This window comes from Bos taurus, chromosome 1 (assembly GCF_002263795.3).
Source record: "Bos taurus isolate L1 Dominette 01449 registration number 42190680 breed Hereford chromosome 1, ARS-UCD2.0, whole genome shotgun sequence".
Classification (NCBI taxonomy): domain Eukaryota; kingdom Metazoa; phylum Chordata; class Mammalia; order Artiodactyla; family Bovidae; genus Bos; species Bos taurus.
Window position 1 is genome coordinate 16,123,073 of NC_037328.1, and position 20,580 is coordinate 16,143,652.

At 38.7% G+C, this 20,580-nt stretch overlaps 1 pseudogene; it reads right to left on the reverse strand.

Moving 5' to 3' along the window:
- Positions 1-2,828: 2,828 nt before the first annotated feature.
- The window catches only part of LOC101904189 (ribosomal protein S6 kinase beta-1-like), a 150,559-nt pseudogene continuing 132,807 nt past the window's right edge, over positions 2,829-20,580 (reverse strand).

Genomic DNA, 20,580 nt, shown 5'->3' on the forward strand with positions numbered 1-20,580 from the left:
AATCCAATTCTTTTCTGGTCTTGGCACAGCTAACATGGTTAGCAATGAGTAACATTCATTTGTCTCAAGCAGGATTTTTGAAGATATTCTTGTCTATTTGAATATAGCCATTTTTACATCATATATTAAACTTACTACACACAATGGGCAAAATAAGAAAGACATCCATATAGTTTAATAAATGTTTGCCTTCTTTGACCATCATCTCCCTGTTTCCTCCACCCCTCAGCCCTGGAAACCCTCATTCTAACTTCCTTTTGATCATTGTCAGTTGATAAGTACTCCTGGCTTTATATTACCCCTGACATTCATTATCTTCCTTTACACCTCAGCTCCTTCATCTGTATATTCTAAAATCATGAACTATATCTATTTTTGTTAGTATTTGTGAGTTGAGAGCAGTTAAATGTCTGAATTTTCTCAACTATAAGTCAAGAAAACGTGCATAGATGAGCTGTGTAGCATCTTTGAATTGTTAATGTTGCATTTATCTGTTTCTTCCTTTATTTGATTTGATGCTAATAAGTGGTGACATTAATTATTGATATTGATATTTCAAAGGAAGTTACTTTTATCTCTAGTCTTAAAACAATGGCATAAATCAAAGAAAATCATTTGAAATAAAAAGATTAGTTGTTCCAATCCAAACTTGTCATTAATAAAGTTAATTAAGAAAATATCTAGCTAAAAAATCTATAAGCATATATTGTATTAGCATTAGCTTTACTTTCTTGTCTCTAAAACTAATGGCTATTGCACCCCAGTATATTTATTTTTCTAAATATAGTGATATTTTATAAAAGGTAATAATTACAACTTGTCATCATCTGATATTTTTTAATGGCACACTTTTAAAGAATTATTTAGGCATGGGCAATTTCATTTCCTTAATCATGTTCAGCTATCAATGAGGCATGCAATACTATGTATCTCTTACTGTTTTAAAGGAGAATATTGTTTTTAAATGTGTTCCACATGGATAAAATGTAATATCATTTTGCAACTAAAATACAGACAAGTAAAACTAGATTCTGGAAATTGTCCAGTACAAAATTAAACTGCTGAAGTCTATCTGGAGATTTTCTTCCACATCTTTATTCCTCTTCACTGTCCCTTGGAACCCATTTCAAATGTGGATATCAAGTTCCATAAAATAGGAAAATGTATTGGTCCAGTTGTGTAAAGTAACATTTAAATGGAAAAATTCAAACAGCATATTTCTAATCTCTTCTGACTTTAGTGAGAGGACTAAGAATAGGAATTAGAAAGAACTGGTATTTTATGTAACACAAATCCTATTGCTTTTGAAGGAACTTTTTTTTTCCCATAGACTGAAACCAGAGTGGGTGATTAGTTTAGGTTCATGGAAATTGGAACATCTGGCACAACATTCCTCTTATCCAGCTATTCCCCCTTGTCTGTGGCTGAAACGCTTAGGCAAACTTTGGCATGAGAGTCTATCATTTGCTGTACCATCACTTTCCTTCCTTATTTGCCAGTTAGTCTGTCTTTTCAATTTCCACTTAATCCTCATGAAAATAACATTTTGCCATGTGCTCAGTCACAGTCATGCCCAACTCTTTGCGACCCCATGGACTGTAGCCCACTAGTCTCCTCTGTCCATAGAATTTTCCAGGCAAAAATACTACAGTGGGTTGTCATTTCCTTCTCCAGGGGATCTTCCCACCCCAGGGATTGAACCAGCATCTCCTGCACTGCAGGTGGATTCTCTACTCACTGAGCCATCAGGAAAGCCCCAACATTTTGCAAATTGTAGAATATTTTTATAGGCTCCCCATAGGGTCTTCAGTTTGAAGTATTTGAATATTTTAATGATTCTGATTTAAAATATTTTTGTGTAATTTTAAAAAATTTTCTTAATACCCATATTATGGTTATCTTGATTTTTGCTTAATACTTATACATTCACTTAATAGAAATGACTCAAATGTACTTTAATCTCTCTTTTAAATTATATCCTGAATCATGACGATATCATTCAGAGTTTGTGGGGTAGTTGACCCCTTTAGTAAGGCAGGGGGTTTGAAATGCATGTTTAGACAAAAAAAAAGAGAGAGAGATTTCAAAGCAATATTCTCCAATTAAAAAAAAAATAAAAGATCCTATGATAAACTATAATATAAAATAATACCAAAAAAGAATGTAAATGTATATATAACTGAATCACCATGTTGTATAACATGAATAAACAACACTGTAAGTCCAGCTTCTCAGGTCACCCAGTGGTAAAGAATCTGCCTGCCAATGCAGGAGATACAAGAGATATGGGTTCAATCCCTTGGTAAGGAAGATCCCCTGGAGAAGGAAATGGCAACCCACTCCAGTGTTCTTACCTGGAGAATCCTATGGACAGAGGTGTCTGGTGGGCCACAGCCCATGGGATCACAAAGAGTCATACATGACTGAGTGAGCACACAGCACACAAATCAAGTACACATCAATACAAAATAAACACAAAAAAATAATTTCAAATTCCTAAAGAGTCAGTCTGAAGGAAAATGAATTCCAATGTGGAGTGAAGCCTATGCCAGTCAGGTGGGCTAAGTGATGTTTGTTCTTCAGTAAAGGATTATGTGACATGACAAAAATAATGCCTTTGCCTTCTAGCGAGGATTAAGAGGAGAAAAAAAAAAATGAAGGAAATAGAGGGAAGGTAAGTGACCAAAATTCCTGTTTCTCCTTCCACATCCTGGTCTGCTGTTAGTAAGCTGAGCTGAGGATGGAGGCATGGGGACTGTGACTATATGGCGCAACTATGTACACGGATGTGATAACTGTTCACTGCACTCCTGCAGGCAGGCTCAGCATCATAGCTTCAGGCGCAGACCTGGGTGCAGGGTGCTGCAGACCGTCAGGACTTCATTGGCAGGGACAAAAACAGAAGTTCTGCAGCACTGCTGCCTGTTTTCATAAGAAAGAAGTTTATTAGAACACAGACACGTTTGTCATGTTACCTATTGTCTTCGTCTGTTTTTGAGCTTCAGTGGCTGAGTTGAGTTTGTTGGAATAGAGATTAAACACTTACAAGGCTAAAATATTTACTCTTTGTCCTTTTAAGAAAAAGTTTGCCAACCCCAGGTCTAGAGTTTCAACAGGGCACAGGTGAGGCCTAATATATGGGTCCTGAGCAAGCATACAGAGAACAGAGTATGTTACAACAGCCTCCAAGGAATACAAGCTGGAGGAGCCATGTTCATGGGACCTCCATTGTCTCAGAAACAGGAATATGAAACAGGCTCCTACTGGCTTCCTAGGGCCAATTATTCACAGCTCTTCCTATACATTGGTAATTCAAGATGCATTCATTGGAGTGTTTACAAAGTGGAAATTGACAAGTGCCACCAATCAGAGCAGGAACATGTGCATTCATTCATTCATTTAAATTCCAGGTAGCTTATTTTAAAACATTTACCAGTATAGCACTGCTCAAAATATTGAAGAGTCAGAATTCACTGACAGTATTTTGAGGTTATATAGGCTCTCCCACCTACTCCAAAATCCATCTTAGAGCTGTGCTGAAAGGAATGACAAATATTCAAGTGGCTAATTGTTTTTATGCTTATAATAAGGATTACCTATGGTTTTAATTATTAAACTGGCCTAGTTTTAAAAGCAGATTAGCTTAAAATCTCTTGACTTATTTGATTATTCATTCACTTACTCATTCATTCATTTATTCATTCCTATATTTGTGTATTGGAGAAGGCAATGGAAACCCACTCCAGTACTCTTGCCTGGAAAATCCCATGGGTGGAGGAGCCTGGTAGGCTGCAGTCCATAGGGTCGTTAGGAGTTGGACACGACTGAGCAACTTCACTTTCTCTTTTCACTTTCATGCATTGGAGAAGGAAATGGCAACCCACTCCAGTGTTCTTGTCTGGAGAATCGCAGGGATGGGGGAGCCTGGTGGGCTGCCTTCTATGGAGTCACACAGAGTCAGACACAACTGAAGCGACTTAGCAGCAGCAGCAGCATATTTGTGTATTTCTGTTACCTGGTAGGTCAGCTCTTTAGCAAAATGAAATGAGTTAACAGATTTGTTTCTATAGATTAGTTTTTAGTGTAAGAAAATTTCCAAATACACATTGTGTATATATGCATATATATATTGAATTGTATTGAATGGAAATATTATATATATATAGGTAGATTTTGTATCATTTTAAAGCTTAAATGCCATGAATGTTTCTAAGACCAAATACTCTTGAAAACATGAAAAAAAAAGCCCATAAATTGTCTTTCACTTTCTCTTTTTATATTAGTAAATATTATTTTTACTAGTAAATTAGTAAATATTATTTTATATTAGTAAATATTATTTTTCTTTCATATTTAAAATATTCACACAGGAAAAAAAATAGGGGTCTTCATCACCATCTAGATACTGAGAGGCTGTCTTCTGAACTATAGTTCTCAGTAAGGTCTCAGTAAAGTCTCAGAACATGACTTGCACCTTTTAGGCTGTTTGCATATATAACATCAATTTATAAGTTTATTTCATCTTTAATTCCATATTGCTGGAAAAAGCTTAACCAAGTTTTCTTGCTAATTTTTCTTAGCTACAAGTATTACAGGTGATTTCATACTTTAGGTAATGAAAAGTTAACTCTTTTCCATACAGTCAGAGCATGACAGTGATTCAGAAGTTAGCCTATACCCTTAACACTGCCAGTTTCAAGTCATCAACATGAAAATCCTTGATAACATTAAAAGACGTTGTTAGAATCAATTGATTGATGTGCCTCCCTCCTTGTTAGATGCTCTATCGTGTCCGACTCTTTATGACACCATGGACTGTAGCCCACCAGGCTTCTCTGTCCAAGGGATTATCAAGGCAAGAATACTGGAGTAGGTTGCCATTCTGTCCTCCAGGGGATATTTCCCAACCCGGGCTTGAATTTGGGTCTACTGCATTTCAGGCAGAAGAGTTTTGAAATACTATTTCACTTCAGTTCCTTTGCATCGCTGACTGATTTTTAAAAATCCATATTTATTTTTCCTGCCTGAAGTATTTTATGTAATGATATTAACTCTTCAAGGCTGTTTTCCTGTTTTACCTCGAAGGCTATTCACATCTCCCCTTCTGACTTTTTTTGTCCTAAATTCATTAAAAGCATTGCTCTGTCGTAGATTCATATGCAGGTGCTCTGGTTGTTTGAAGATCATGGGAAAAACTTGGTTTTGTAATGTGTGGCAGTTTGGAGGTCATTTTGGAAGTTGTGGTTCCTCACTCGTGGTCACATTCATCTGCTCTATTCTACTTATTTCCATTGACTATTCCACAGGTGGCTGAGGATTTGCCATGCTAGACATAGCATCTCTTCCCCTCAAAGCCCCAGAAATTTGATGGAGCCAATGGGTATCTGTGGGTTGCCAATACTTCAAGGTGTCTGGATTTTTAATTCAGAGGAAAACTTTTCTTCTATGTTTTCAGGGACAGATGGAGCCACATATGCGAAACATGCCTCATTTCTAGGTGGCTGGCAATCTTACTGAACTCGGAGCCGCCAGGGCTGTCAACAGGTAGGTACTCGGTATGTAAACTTTGATTCACATCCTCTTCAGATTGCAACAGGAATTTAAAGGCAGGGGGTGGGGGTGGGGTAGGGTGGGGTGAGGGGTGGAGCTCCTCCTTACAGTCAGCAATTCTTGCCCAGTTAATGCATATGAAGAATGGATGAACTTGAACGTCTCCAGCATCTCCAAGACCAGCTCCAAGACAAGAACCAGCATTTCTTTTCAGTGGCTTTTTAATCAGATCTCTGGCTTCTTGTATGAGGTAAGAAAATCGAGTTTACACTTGAGGACATTTCTTTCTCTTCTCCCAAGTTAAGGAGATGCTCCAGTCAACATGTCCTGTATTAACGCTCCCCAATTCCTCCAATCCCCAGCTCTACTATGGCCACTTCTCATCAATATTTCAGGGGTTATCTATACTACTGTTCCACAAAATGTGTGTGTGACTGTTCCACCATGAATACATTTTTTGAATAGTCCAAATTCTTAGTTTCCATGACCTTGTGAATAAGTATGACTTTCTCTGGCTTCAGGTGTCTGTAGATAGTCACTTTTTGATGTAAATGTCCCAAAGCCATGGGGATTTCTGCCAATAAAGCAGGTTGTGTGTTACATAAATATTTCCTCTTTTTTCTAACTGCATAAATAATTCTCCTCTGCTGAGATACTCAAGGATGAAGTAGAATTCTCCACCAGTCAGAAAAGCATAAATTAAATCCACAATGAAGAGATGCTTTACTTTCTCCAGAATATTCCATCCTGATTTTTGTATGAGCTATATCTTTAGCACTTTTTTTGTTGTTGTTACTCTCATTGTTTTCTTAAGCACCTTCATGGCAAATATTTTCTGGGTTTTTGTTTCTGTTATTTTTCATACCTGAAAACCTTTCATAGGTCCCTATACCAAGGACTGCTGCTGCAGCTGCTGCTGCTAAGTCGCTTCAGTCGTGTCTGACTCTGTGCGACCCCATAGACAGCAGCCCACCAAGCTGCCCCGTCCCTGGGATTCTCCAGGCAAGAATACTGGAGTGGGTTGCCATTTCCTTCTCCAATGCATGAAAGTGAAAAGTGAAAGTGAAGTCGCTCAGTCATGTCCGACTCTTAGCGACCTCATGGACTGCAGCCTAGTAGAGTGGGGTGCCATTGCCTTCTCCGATACCAAGGACTAATGTAACTCAAAACATCCCGGCTAGAATTTTTCTGTCCCTCTGTCCACAGTAGTTTCTGAGATTTCAAGTTTCTCACAACACTCCATGCCAAGAGCATATGGTCCAACCACCCCATAGTTCCTGTTTTCATTTAACTGATCTCTCTCCTTTAGCTCATCCTCAGAGCCTATATCCTCTGGCTGGTCCAGGCTATTTCAGACACTCCTGACATGTCCTCAGTTTCCCTGTTTCAGAAGTCTGGTGCTGGGTAGGAAGCCATCTCAGGTCCTTTATGACCTCAAGGGCTGAACCCTCCACCTCTGTAGCCATTACAAGCTATATGGCCTGTCATCTATCTATCTATCTATATTTAAACCATCTATCCTTTGCCTAAGAGAAGGTAAAGTTAACACAGAGACTAATGAACAAACTAGGCAAAAAAACAGGTTCAGTCCATGATCTCTACTTGAAATGACTACACAACAACATACTTTCTGAATAGAAAAAAGCACAAACATAGCACTTTGCAAGGGACTATTTTGGCTGTCAATGGGAAACAGGGTGGCTCAGATGGTAAAGAATACATCTGCAATGCAGGAGACCTGGGTTTGACCCCTGAGTTGGGAAGATCCCCTGGAGAAGAGAATGACAACCCACTCCAGTATTCTTGCCTGGAGAATTCCATGGACAGAGGAGCCTTGTGGGATTAAGTCCATGAGGTTGCAAAGAGTTGGACATGACTGAGCAACCAACACTTTCACTTTCTTTATGGGAGATAGGAAGAAGGTGGAAAGTAAGACAGTCCCCAAGCAGTCCTAAAATCTGAACACTCCATCCTACCTACATCCTCTGTCCCAGAAATCCATGCTTCTTCATACTGTCAAGAATTCGCCAAACTGTTACTCAAATTAAAATAAAATAGCTACAGATGAGACATTTTCAGAACACGAATTTTGTCATTTACTTAAGAATCTCTAAAGTAAAGAATATGAGTGTGTCTAATTGCCCACCAGAAGCAAAAAATCATCGCTGCCAATTTTGAGAAATGCAAACATTTTTAGCAAAATTCGTGTTTGGATGCTTATTTCATCTGAAAGTTGTAACTACTTAAAAAGTATTTATGCAAATGTATTGACATACACCTTTATAATTTCTCTATTTCTTTATGTTCAGTTCACTTCAGTCGCTCAGTTGTGTCCGACTCTTTGTGATCCCATGGACTGCAGCATTCCAGGCTTCTTTGTCCATCACCAACTCCCAGAGCTTACTCAAACTCTTGTCCATCAAGTCGGTGATAGCATCCAACCATCTCATTGTCTGTTGTCCGCTTCTCCCGCCTTCAACCTTTCCCAGAATCAGGGTCTTTTTCACTAGGTCAGTTCTTTGCATCAGGTGGCCAAAGTATTGGAATTTTAGCTTTGGCATCAGTCCTTCAAATGAATATTCAGGACTAATCTCCTTTAGGATGGACTGGTTGAATCCCCTTGCAGTTCTAAGGGATACTCACAGTTTAAAGCATCAATTCTTTGGCCCTCAGCTTTCTTTATGGTCCAACTCTCACATCCATATGTGACTACTAGGAAAACCATAGCTTTGACTAGATAGACTTTCGTTGGCAAAGTAATGTTTCTGCTTTTTAATATGCTGTCTGGTTTGGTCATAGCTTTCTTCCAAGGAGCAAGCATCTTTTGATTTCATGGTTGAAGTCATCATTTGCAGTGATTTTGGAGCCCACAAAAATAAAGTATCTCACTGCTTCCATTATTTCCCCATATATTTGCCATGAAGTGATTGGACCATATGCCATGATCTTTGTTTTCTGAATGTTGAGCTTTAAGCCAACTTAGTCACTCTCCTCTTTCACTTTCATCAAGAGGCTCTTTAGTTCCTCTTCTATGTTTCTTTACATAAGATTATTTAAAGGAGAGAAACAAGGTATGTGATATTTATGTATGTGACCTGTTGAGACAGACACCACAGTTTTGAAATCTGGCCCAAAGCCTTATCAGCTGTGTCCCTGAGATTATTTCTTCCCACAGGGCTGTAGTTTTCTCATCTGTAGAAAAGATTAATAATGATTCCTACTCCATCAGTTCAGTTCAGTTCATTCGTTCAGTCATGTCCAAATCTTTGCAACCCCATGAATTGCAGCACACCAGGCCTCCCTGTCCATCACCAACTCCCAGAGTTCACTCAGACTCACGTCTTATCAAGTCAGTGATGCCATCCAGCCAGCTCGTCCTCTGTTGTCCCTTTCTCCTCTTGCCCCCAATCCCTCCCAGCATCAGAGTCTTTTCCAATGAGTCAACTCTTCACATGAGGTGGCCAAAGTACTGGAGTTTCAGCTTTAGCATCATTCCTTCCAAAGAAATCCCAGGGCTGATCTCCTTCAGAACGGACTGTTTGGATCTCCTTGCAGTCTAAGGGACTCTCAAGAGTCTTCTCCAACACCACAGTTCAAAAGCATCAATTCTTCAGTGCTCAGCTTTCTTCACAGTCCAACTCTCACATCCATACATGACCACTGGAAAAACTATACCCTTGATTAGACGGACCTTTGTTGGCAAAGTAATGTCTCTGCTTTTGAATATGCTATCTAGGTTGGTCATAATTTTCCTACCAAGGAGTAAGTGTCTTTTAATTTCATGGCTGCAGTCAACATCTGCAGTGATTTTGGAGCCCAGAAAAATAAAGTCTGACAGTTTCCACTGTTTCCCCATCTATTTCCCATGAAGTGATGGGACCAGATGCCGTGATCTTCGTTTTCTGAATGTTGAGCTTTAAGCCAACTTTTTCACTCTCCACTTTCACTTTCATCAAGAGGCTTTTTAGTTCCTCTTCACTTTCTGCCAAAAGAGTGGTATTATCTGCATATCTGAAGTTATTGATATTTCTCCAGGCTATCTTGATTCCAGCTTGTGCTTCTTCCAGCCCAGCGTTTCTCATGCCATACTCTGCATATAAGTTAAATAAGCGGGGTAACAATATACAGCCTTGATGTACTCCTTTTCCTATTTGGAATCAGTCTGTTGTTCCATGTCCAGTTCTAACTGTTGCTTCCTGACCTGCATACAAATTTCTCAAGACCCAGGTCAGGTGGTCTGGTATTCCCATTTCTTTCAGAATGTTTCACAGTTTATTGTGATCCACACAGTCAAAGGCTTTGGCATAATCAATAAAGCAGAAATAGATGTTTTTCTGGAACTCTCTTGCTTTTTTGATGATCCAGCGTATGTTGGTGATTTGATCTCTGGTTCCTCTGCCTTTTCTAAAACCAGCTTGAACATCAGGAAGTTCATGGTTCACGTATTGCTGAAGCCTGGCTTGGAGAATTTTGAGCCTTACTTTACTAGAGTGTGCCGAGGACCAGCCCCGGCTGATCCAGGGTATTCGAAGGGGAGACGGTGTCGGCGACCTATTCAAATGGTAATTAGAGATATAAAGAGTAATAGAATGAGGATAGCTCAGTAGGAAAATTCAGTGGAGAAAAGAGGCTAAGTAGCTTGGTTTACGCGGAAAATCAATATAACCCGTGACACCAGGTTAGCTCTGACCACGGAGGCCGCAGGCGCCCTCTCGAATAGCGGAAGGTGCCCCACCTTAGACACCTTCTCGAGTGGGTCTTAGAAGCCCAGGCAAATAAGTGGTCTCAGAGGATATCCACGCTCCAGATGGAGACTTCAGCCGGAAGTTAAAGGAAAGAATGACATGGGGAGACCAAGCATTGGTAAGCAAGGCCCCTAGCTTTATTTTTAACAGGGGCTTTTATACCCTAAGTTACACATAGAGGATAATAGGGGATGCAAAGTCAGCAGTCTTTGATTCTTATCAAAAACCAGGGTTTCTTTCCTGCAAATTTATCGTATACAAATGGTTTAGGTGATTTACATCATTTTCTGGCCAGAAGGCCTACTAACATTTTATGACTCTTGACAAGGACTTATCAACAAAGACTTATTTTCTCTAAGAGTAATTATTTTAAGGTTTGGCGCCATCTTCCAAAGATAAAATTGCATTCCTATAGGGCGGATGTGTAATGGGTTTACAACAAAGGAAAGAATTTATTACCTTAAGGGTCTAAAGTTACTAACACCAAGGCCACTACTTATTTTTTCTATATACCAACTATTAATTAATACACATTCAAGGATACAATTCAGGGGATGTGAAAACTTGGCAACAAGCATTGGCTCATCAATGAAATCCTTTACTAGTTTATTCTGACAGTTTCTAACTCTCTGAGAGGCTCTAAGCTATTTGAATATCTTAAACTTCCCGTGCCTCTGGAGGCTGGGAGACTGTAAACAATCGTATGCATAGCTGCAGGAGTCCGGGTAAACTTGTCAGGTGAGTTAGAGAGCCATCTGAGGGGTTTGGATTTAAACACTCCTAATTGCCCAGGAACTTTATTAATTGGAGCTGTAAGTTAACTCTTTGACAGAGAGAGAGCGAGATGGTGGTAGGGGACAGCCCCCAGTAAAGTCAGAGGTGAGAGCACAAAGCAATAAAGTAGGCAGACTCTGGTTTTTTTGGGGGGAAAATGCTCGAGAATATCCGGGCGGACTCCTGAGGCTCGAACACGCCTTTGCGTATGCCGAGCCTCCTTCCTCATGACCTTTGTCACGAGCGGAATGCCTCACCGGCTCCCGGCAAGAGTGTGAGATGAGTGCAATTGTGCGGTAGTTTGAGATTTCCTTGGCATTGCCTTTCTTTTCTACTCCATAGGCTTGTCCAAATGACACAGGTTACTATATATCATGTATACAAAACAATACTTTCATAACAGGATTACTCAGTATCTATAGTCTATAAGACTAAGTCAAAAACAGATTTTTATATCTTGATATATATATTACCAAATCATCTTTTACAAATGAGGCATGTTTTCATCACTTGCTTCATCTGATGAAATATGAAAGACTATTTTTCCAACATTCTTAACATCTCTTATATACTCATTTTTATCGTTTTCTGGCATATGGTAGGAAGTACTACTGTGCTCAAATTTGCAGTTCTTGATTATTAGTAACTTTCTTCTCACAACTTTTTCTTTTTATTTTTTTTCTCTTTCTGTTCTTTACCCATTTAGGGGTCATTTATATGTGTTTTAAAAATAATCAGGTAAAAACTTTCTAAATTAGTAATCGTACATAAGCATTCATAAAAGACAAATATTTTGAAAACATTTTCTTCTACAATTTTTTCTGATGCTTTATTTTTGTCATGAAGTTTGTACTATATACTTTTTATTTATGATCTCTTTTCCTTTGCATTATTGATTTTATGCTTTAATATAATCTTATCTCAAAGGAAAAAAAAACATTCTCATGTCTAGTTTATAGTTTCATTTTTTCAAAATTAATTACTTTGATGTTCTGGAATGTACGCCACAATACAACATGAGACTGGGTTATACCTTGATTGTTTTCTTTTTTTTTTGTCTCGTTTCATACATGATATTTTACATGTTTCAATGCCATTCTCCCAAATCTTCCCACCCTCTTCCTAGTTAACCTAGTACCACAAGTCTCCTGACATTTTATGTATTCATTATCATTTGTTTCTGTCTTATCTTAACTGTACCATTAAATTGCCTATCACTTGTGTCAGTTCTAGAGGCAAAATTGATCTTTTTTCATTTTTGAAGCTTTATACAATGTAAATTGAAAACTGTACTGGAGTAATTTTCCCCTCTTCTTTCTTTCCACCTACTTTCATATTCCTTCCTTGCAACAAGATTCTGAGTATGTTTCCTAGTCTTGTCCATTCTGATCTTATCTGAAGTCTTCTGGAGGATTTCCTGAAAGGTATATCTTCCTGATTAAAAAGAAAGAAAAAAATGACTAAGAGAAAGTCACCTTTTTATTTTCCGGATTGGACCTGGTCGTGTGAGTATGTGATACCTGATCTATAGGATTGTTGTGAACAAGAGAATACTATGAAGATGACCTAGAATGGTTGAGAAGCTGAGTTACATTCAATATAACCCTTGAACCTACTGCTCCAGACATTTTTTTCATGTTTTTATTTTTTAATGAATGCTCTTTTTAAAAGACTTTTTAAAATTCAGGTCATTTTACTGAATTTGTTAAAAGATTGCTTCTGTTGTATGTTTATTTTTTGGTCAGGAGGCATGAACCAGGGATGAAACCTGCATGCCCTGAAATGGAAGGCAAAGTCTTAACTGCTGGACTGCCAGGGAAGTCCCAGACATCTTTTGATACTGGATAATTAAAGTCAATAATAATAATATATCTTGTTTCTAAAACCTTCTAGCTGTTATATTTTCTCTAGAGATATCACTGAATTGACATGTCTTTATTAAATCAGTGATGAATTTGATTTTCTTTCCCTGATTCCTACCAAGTAGAAACCTAACGTCAACAATCAGTTCCTCTGAATCTCTCCCCTATTTTTCTCTCAGCCTCATCTCTGGCTACTTATCAATGGAGCTACATATTCAGGTTCCCTTGCTTTACCCAAGATGATAGTTCTGTATCCTATTCAATCAATCCTAGCTAGAACATCTTTGCTACTCATGCCCTTTTATTGAAATTCTTTCTTGTCTTCAAGCAGTCATGAATTACAAGAATCATGAACATGCCTTCTCTTGTCACAACTAAAATACGATGCCTCTTTATTCTGAACACCAACAACAGTTGGCTTATATCATTGAAATGGCAAGTTTCCACATGAGAATTAAAACCATTTACAGCCCCACAGCTTGTTTTTTACACTAACATGAATTTAATATTCTGTTGCCTGCAATTAACATGAATTGAATACTCCAGAAAAAATTTATCCATGGAAATGAAGTTATAGTAATTTTATTCATTGCTTTAGGAACTTACTAAAAATCTGTTTATCTGAACAATGGACTATGCTACTTACTCATAGCTCCTTCTCAGAATAATATTTCTCTATTTAGCTGAACAAATAAATCTTTACTTTTCAAGATTCACTTAAAACCTTTCTCTCCCTGTGCCCACCAATCTTAAATTATCACAGAACAAATTTTGCCCAGTCCCAAACAGTGTTGGGAAACAGAATTAAAAACAAAGTCTCCCAACCCAGAAATTCTTTCCACAGAGGTAGTAGAGAAAAAGAACAGGTTTATTATTGAGTAAACATTAATTAAACCAGAGTGTGATGTTCATTACAAGCAATCTGCTAAGAGATTTCAAAGACAAAAATAAGTCTCACACTTTTACACAAGCATGCAGATACGACCTATTACTTACAGGTTTTCAAGATAAGTGATAAGTAGTCCTCAAGTCAGAGAATTGACAGCACCATTTATCACACATAGTTCATTTTAGCTTTGACTTATTACGCTGATCTCCATCTGTGTGAATTAATTAGCTTTATTCAAAAGACAAAAAACTTATCATATATTTATGATAGGAAGTAGTTTAGCATCTCAGAGTGAAATGCCCACAGAAATAGGGCATCCTATCTTCCCAAAGAAACTGGGAGTTAGGGGTGCTATCTCTCTTGACGATTACATTTCAAAGAAACAATCTTCAAGTTTTTGAGAAAGACATCCCGAGGCTATAAACCAACAAAATGCCAATCTAGTCTTCAAAAGGATTTATATACATTTCAAAGAGAGAAGAAGGTACTTAAAATTATAAATTTCTAAAGTGAATCCTCAAAGAAAAAGGAGAAAAGTGAAATCTCCAAAACCTTCTGAATATATTGCCATTGATGTCTCCTTTCTGAGACCCTCAGAAGACTGTCAATACAAGGGCTCCCCACTACTGAAGTAATACACTTGGCTTTGGTTTATCCATAGGTTATCATGGAGGTGACATTTTTGGGGACCTAGAAAAAAGACACCTATTATCTTATAATGATTTTTGAAACTACTACATATCTTCTACTAGACTATAAGCTACCAGAGTGTAAAAAAACTATGTAAATTTATGTTTTGTTTTTCTTTTCTCTATGGCTAGTAGAAGATCCTATATTCATTTGAGTCTTCACTGAAACATCACATTTTCTTTCATGGTTTCAACAGTATCTCATCCATTTTATGATGTAAGTAGGACAAAATTAACTGGTTTTCCTCTGCAGATAATTTATATAATTCTCTCTTACTCTGAACATAATTTAATGTAAGAATAATATTTGTCCTTTAATATAAACAGAAAAAATGACTGAAACAAGCAATTACAAAATGCCTGCCATAAAAATTAGTATTATTTTATAATATCAGTGGTAGAATATAGGCAAATGGCACTATTTAAACAGACAGAAATTACTAGGTTTCCTAATGGATTGTTACAGTCACTTCTTATTCATTAATGTATCTCTTCTTATTCTGATCCTCCTGATTTTTGGCTGACTCTCCATTTGTTAAAAGAATATGCTTTTTAAAAAGCACTTCAGAGATGCATAAATGAGATGCTTTCTGAAAATGACCTCCCCAAAGAGATCTGCTTTGAGAGAAATTTTAAGCCCTTTCATTTCTAATTAACCCCCTACTGGGGTATTGTACAGTTGCTCAATCATCACATAAGCCACAAATTTCTTTTCTTTAAACATTCCATAGACCAATGGCTCCTGCTGTGATTAGACAAAGGCAAGATGCCAATACAGTGTTAGCCATGACCTTTTTTCCCTCTACCAGAGGCATCAGGCAGTAGCTACTTCAAGATTGCCGATGAAATAGCAACACTCAAAATGGTAATAAAAAATTCTGTTATAATTAGGGAGAAAAAACTGATACTGCAATTTCTTATTTGATACTTTCATTTAACTTGCAGGAAACCTGCTGAAAGTGCTGAAAAACAAGTTAGGGAGTTTATTTGACCTTTATGTCGCAGCTACCAAATATCTGTCTAGATGTACAATTAAAGTGGGCAAATAAAGAGCTTGCATTCAATGAAAATATCATTCTCAAGTGGAGTAAGACATTTACATAATTCTAAAAATACTTGGGAGAGTTAATCACATTTATTTTCTACGTGCTAGACCTTCTTCTGAGTCATGCCTGTTTTTGTAATTCTAGAGTTTAGCATTCCTTTCCTTTCAGCCATGGACACATTTTCTCCAATTCAGATAACTACTGTCAGCTGAATTAATTACACATGCTATTCTGCCCAGGTTTAAATAAATAAGAAGGAATTGACAAACATAACATTCTATCTCATAATATAGTTTTAAAGATTGTTGCTCAGTCATGTCCAGCTCTTTGCAGCTCCATGGACTGCAGCATGCCAGGCTTCCCTGTCCTTCACCATCTCCTGGAGCTTGCTCAAACTCATGTCCATTGAATTGGAAATGTCATCCAGCCATCTCTTCCTCTGTCATCCTCTTCTCCTTCTGCCTTCCATCCTTCCCAACATCAGGGTCTTTTCTAATGAGTCAACTCTTTGCATCAGGTGGCCAAAATATTGGAACTTGAATTCCTTTAGGATTGACTGGTTTGATCTCCTCACACTCCAAGGGACTCTCTAGAGTCTTCTCCAACACCACAGTTCAAAAGCATTAATTCTTTGGTGTTCAGCCTTCTTCACAGTCCAACTCTCACACCCATTCATGACTACTGGAAAAACAATAGCTTTGACTATACAGACCTTTGTTGGCAAAGTAATGTCTCTGCTTTTTAATACGCTGTCTAAATTGGTCATAGCTTTTCTTCAAAGGAGCAAGTGTCTTTTAATTTCAAGACTGCAGTCACTGTCCACAGTGATTTTGGAGCCCAAGCAAAGAAAGTTTGTCACTATTTTCATTGTTTCCCCATTTATTTGTTTTAAAGATAAATGCACAAAGTACACAAGCAGCTCATGCAACTCAATAGCAGAAAAACGAACAACCCAAGCAAAAACTGGGCCAAAGAACTAAAGGGACATTTCTCCAAAGAAGACATATGGATGTGTAAGAAAAACATGAAAAAATACTCAAAATTACTTATTATTACATAGATGCAAATCAAAAACCACAATGAGGTGTCATCTCATGTCAGTCAGAATCAGTTCAGTTCAGTTGACTGGAGCGACTGTGAGTAGATACCCCATGTCCAAGGGCAGAGAAGCCCCAGCAAGATGGTAGGAGGGGCGAAACTACATTTAGAATCAAACTCCAAACCCAGCAGAGATGCTCAGAGGGCTCAAACATACATGGTGCACTCCAGGACCCAGAGACCCCACCAAGACTGAGATAGAACTGTGTTTGAGTGTCTCCTGCAGCGGCACATGTCAGCAGTGGACTGCTGCAGGGGCAGGGCCTCTGGGAGCAGTAGACCTGGGTATGGCATAAGACCTTTGAGAGGAGGTCATCATTAACCCCACCATAGAGCCACCAGAACTTACACAGGACTGGGAAATAGACTCTGGGAGGGCACAAACAGAACCTTGTGTGCACTAGGATGCAGGAGACAGGAACAGTGACCCCACAAGGCACTGACCCAGACTTGCCTGTGAATGTCCAGGAGTCTCCGGTGGAGGTGTGGGTCAGCAGTGGCCTGCTGAAGGTTGGGGGCACTGAGTGTAGCAGTGCATGCATGGGACCTTTTGAAAGAGGTCAACGTTATCTAAAATTACCTCCACAAGAGTTTGGCCTCAAGGTCAAATAACTGGGACGGAACACAGCCCTGTCCATCAACAGAAAACTGGATTAAAGTTTTACTGAGCATGGCCCTTCACATCAGAACGAGACCTAGTTTCCCCCTCAATCAGTCTCTCCCATCAGGAAGCTTCCATAGCTCTCTTCTCCTTCTCCATCAGAAGGCAGACAGAATGAAAACCACAATCACAGAAAACTAACCAGTCTGATCACATGGACCACAGCCTTGTCTAACTCAGTGAAACTATGAGCCATGCCATGTAGGGCACCCAAGATGGACGGGTCATGGTGGAGAGTTCTGACAAAATGTGGTCCACTGGAGAAGGGAAAGGCAAACCACTTCAGTATTCTTACCTTGAAAACCCCATGAACAGTATGAAAAGTCAAAAAGATAGGACACTGAAAAATGATCACACAAGGTTGTAATATGCTACCAGTCAGAATCACTGCCATCAAAAAATCTGCAAACAATAGATGCTGGAGAGAGTGTGGAGAAAAGAGAGCCCTGTTACACTGGTGGTGGGAATGCAAACTAGTATAGCCACTATGGAAACAGTGTAGCTGCTGCTGCTGCTGCTGCTGCTGCTAAGTCGTTCAGTTGTGTCCTACTCTGTGCGACCCCAGAGATGGCAGCCCACCAGGCTCCCCCATCCCTGGGATTCTCCAGACAAGAACACTGGAGTGGGTTGCCATTTCCTTCTCCAATGCATGAAAGTGAAAAGTGAAAGTGAAGTTGCTCAGTCGTGTCCTACTCTTAGCGACCCCATGGACTGCAGCCCACCAGACTTCTCCATCCATGGGATTTTCCAGGCAAGAGTACTGGAGTAGGGTGCCATTGCCTTCTCCGAAACAGTGTAGAGATTCCTTTAAAAACTGGAAATAGAACTACCATCAGTTCAGTTCAGTTCAGTTGTTCAGTCGTGTCCATCTCTTTGTGACCCCATGGGCAGCACAGCAGGGCTCCCTGTCCATCACCAACTCCCGGGGCTTACTCAAACTCATGCCATCCAGTTGGTGATGCCATCCAACCATCTCATCCCCTGTTATTCCCTTCTCCTCCCTCCACAGTCATTCCCAGCATCAGGGTCTTTTCAAATGAGTCAGTTCTTCACATCAGGTGGCCAAAGTATTGGAGTTTCAGCTTCAGCATCAGTACTTCCAATGAATATTCAGGACTGTTTTCCTTTAGGATGGACTTGTTGGATCTCCTTGCAGTCCAAGGGACTCTCAAGAGTCTTCTCCAACATCACAGTTCAAAAGCATCTATTCTTTGGTGCTCAGTTTTCTTGATGGTCTGAATCTCATATCCAAACATGACTACTGGAAAAACTATAGCTTTAACTAGATGGACATTTGCCAGCAAAGTAATGTCTCTGCTTTTTAATATGCTGTCTAGGTTGGTCATAACTTTTCTTCCAAGGAGCAAGCATCTTTTAATTTCATGGCTACAGTCACCATCTGCAGTGATTTTGGAGTCCCCCAAAATAAAATCTGTCACTGTTTCCATTGTTTCCCCATTTACCTATCTATCTCCCCCATCCTGAATGCTCCTTCCACCTTCCTCCCAACCCCATCCCTCTGGGTTGTCCCAGAGAACTGACTTTGAGTGCCCTGCTTCATGCATCCATCTTTCACTAGTTATCTATTTTACATATGGTAATATAGATGTTTCAATGCTATTCTCCCAAATCACCTGACCCTTGCCTTTTCTCACATAGTCCAAAAGTCTATCATTGTTTCACCTAGTCATCTATTTTACGTATGGTTAGATACATCATCTATCATTATTTCCCCATCTATCCCCATCCCCATCTAGAACTGCCATACAATCCAGCAATCCCACTGCTGGGCATACACATGGAGGAAACCAGAATTGAAAGAGACGCGTGTACCCAATGTTCATTGCAGCACTGTTTACAATAGCTAGGACATGAAAGTAACCTAGATGTTCATTGGCAGACGAATGGATAAGGAAGCTGTGAAACATATACACAATGGAACATTACTCAGCTATAAAGAGGAACACATTTGAGTAAGTTCTAATGAGATGGGTGAAATTGGAGCCTATTATACACAGTGAAGTGAGTCAGAAAGAGAAACAGCAGTACAGTGTATTATTGCATATATATGGAATTTGGAATGACAGTAATGATGATCCTACATGCAAGGCAGCAAATGAGACACAGATGTAAAGAACAGACTTTTGGACTATGTGAGAGAAGGCGAGGGTCAGATGACTTGAGGGAATAGCATTGAAACATATATATTGCCATATGTAAAATAGATGACTAGTGAAAGCTCTATGCATGAAACAGGGCACTCAAAGCCAGTTCTCTGGAACAACCTAGAGGGATGGGGTGGGTAGGGAGGTAGGAGGAGGGTTCAGGATGAGAGGGATCATGTGTACCCATGGCTGATTCATGTTGATGTATGGCAAAAAACATCACAATATTATAAAGTAATCGTCTTCCAATTAAAATAAATTAATCTAAAAAAACAATGCCTTCCTTAAAAAAGGATAAATGCAGAAATTAAGATTAGAATATAAATATTAGAAAGGAACATATACTCTTTTTTTGAGTGAGTTTTTAATGGGGCAGCTAAGCTAGTCTGAGACCTCAGAAAAAGTTTCATAAGAAAAATGGCTTAAGTCTTGAGACATGAAGATTCGATTGACATTGGATAGACAAAAAAGGTGAAAGAATGGTGTTACAGCACTTAGGAGGTCTGTGATGACTGAAAAGTTTAAGGAACCAAAATAACATCAAAGGGACTGGGTACCTGGTGTGGATTTCTTCTGGAGAGTGATCCAAGAACAAATTTGAAGGCACTCTGAGGTAATATGGAGCCTATAATATATCCTACAACCAAGGACAAACTTTAAAGGGTCTCAAAATAGTACTTGAAAAGTCCTGAAGTATTTGACATATGTTTTAATAAGGCTATAATTTTAAAATTTATAAGCATCCAGACACTAAATAGAAATAATAATACTTGGAGTTCCATATATTTCCTTCTAGGAAAAAAAAGGACAGGAGTGAACAGATATTAGGGAGACACAGAGCAGAATTCTGTTAGTCATACATCTAGTTTCCTGGAAACATATCTGTTTTGAGCCAAGGGCAGGCATTTGTGGGAAGTCTCCAAAAAACTTTAATGTCCCTTTTTAGGCTACTATGAAATGTAAATCTTATAGTACAAAGTCAGTTAAACCAATTAGGTTATATTTTCAACTTTCAAAGTTTAGATAAATGTTCTAAAAATTACTTTTAATGCATAACTACATAAATATGAGATTTAATATTCAGATAGTATGATTGGCTTT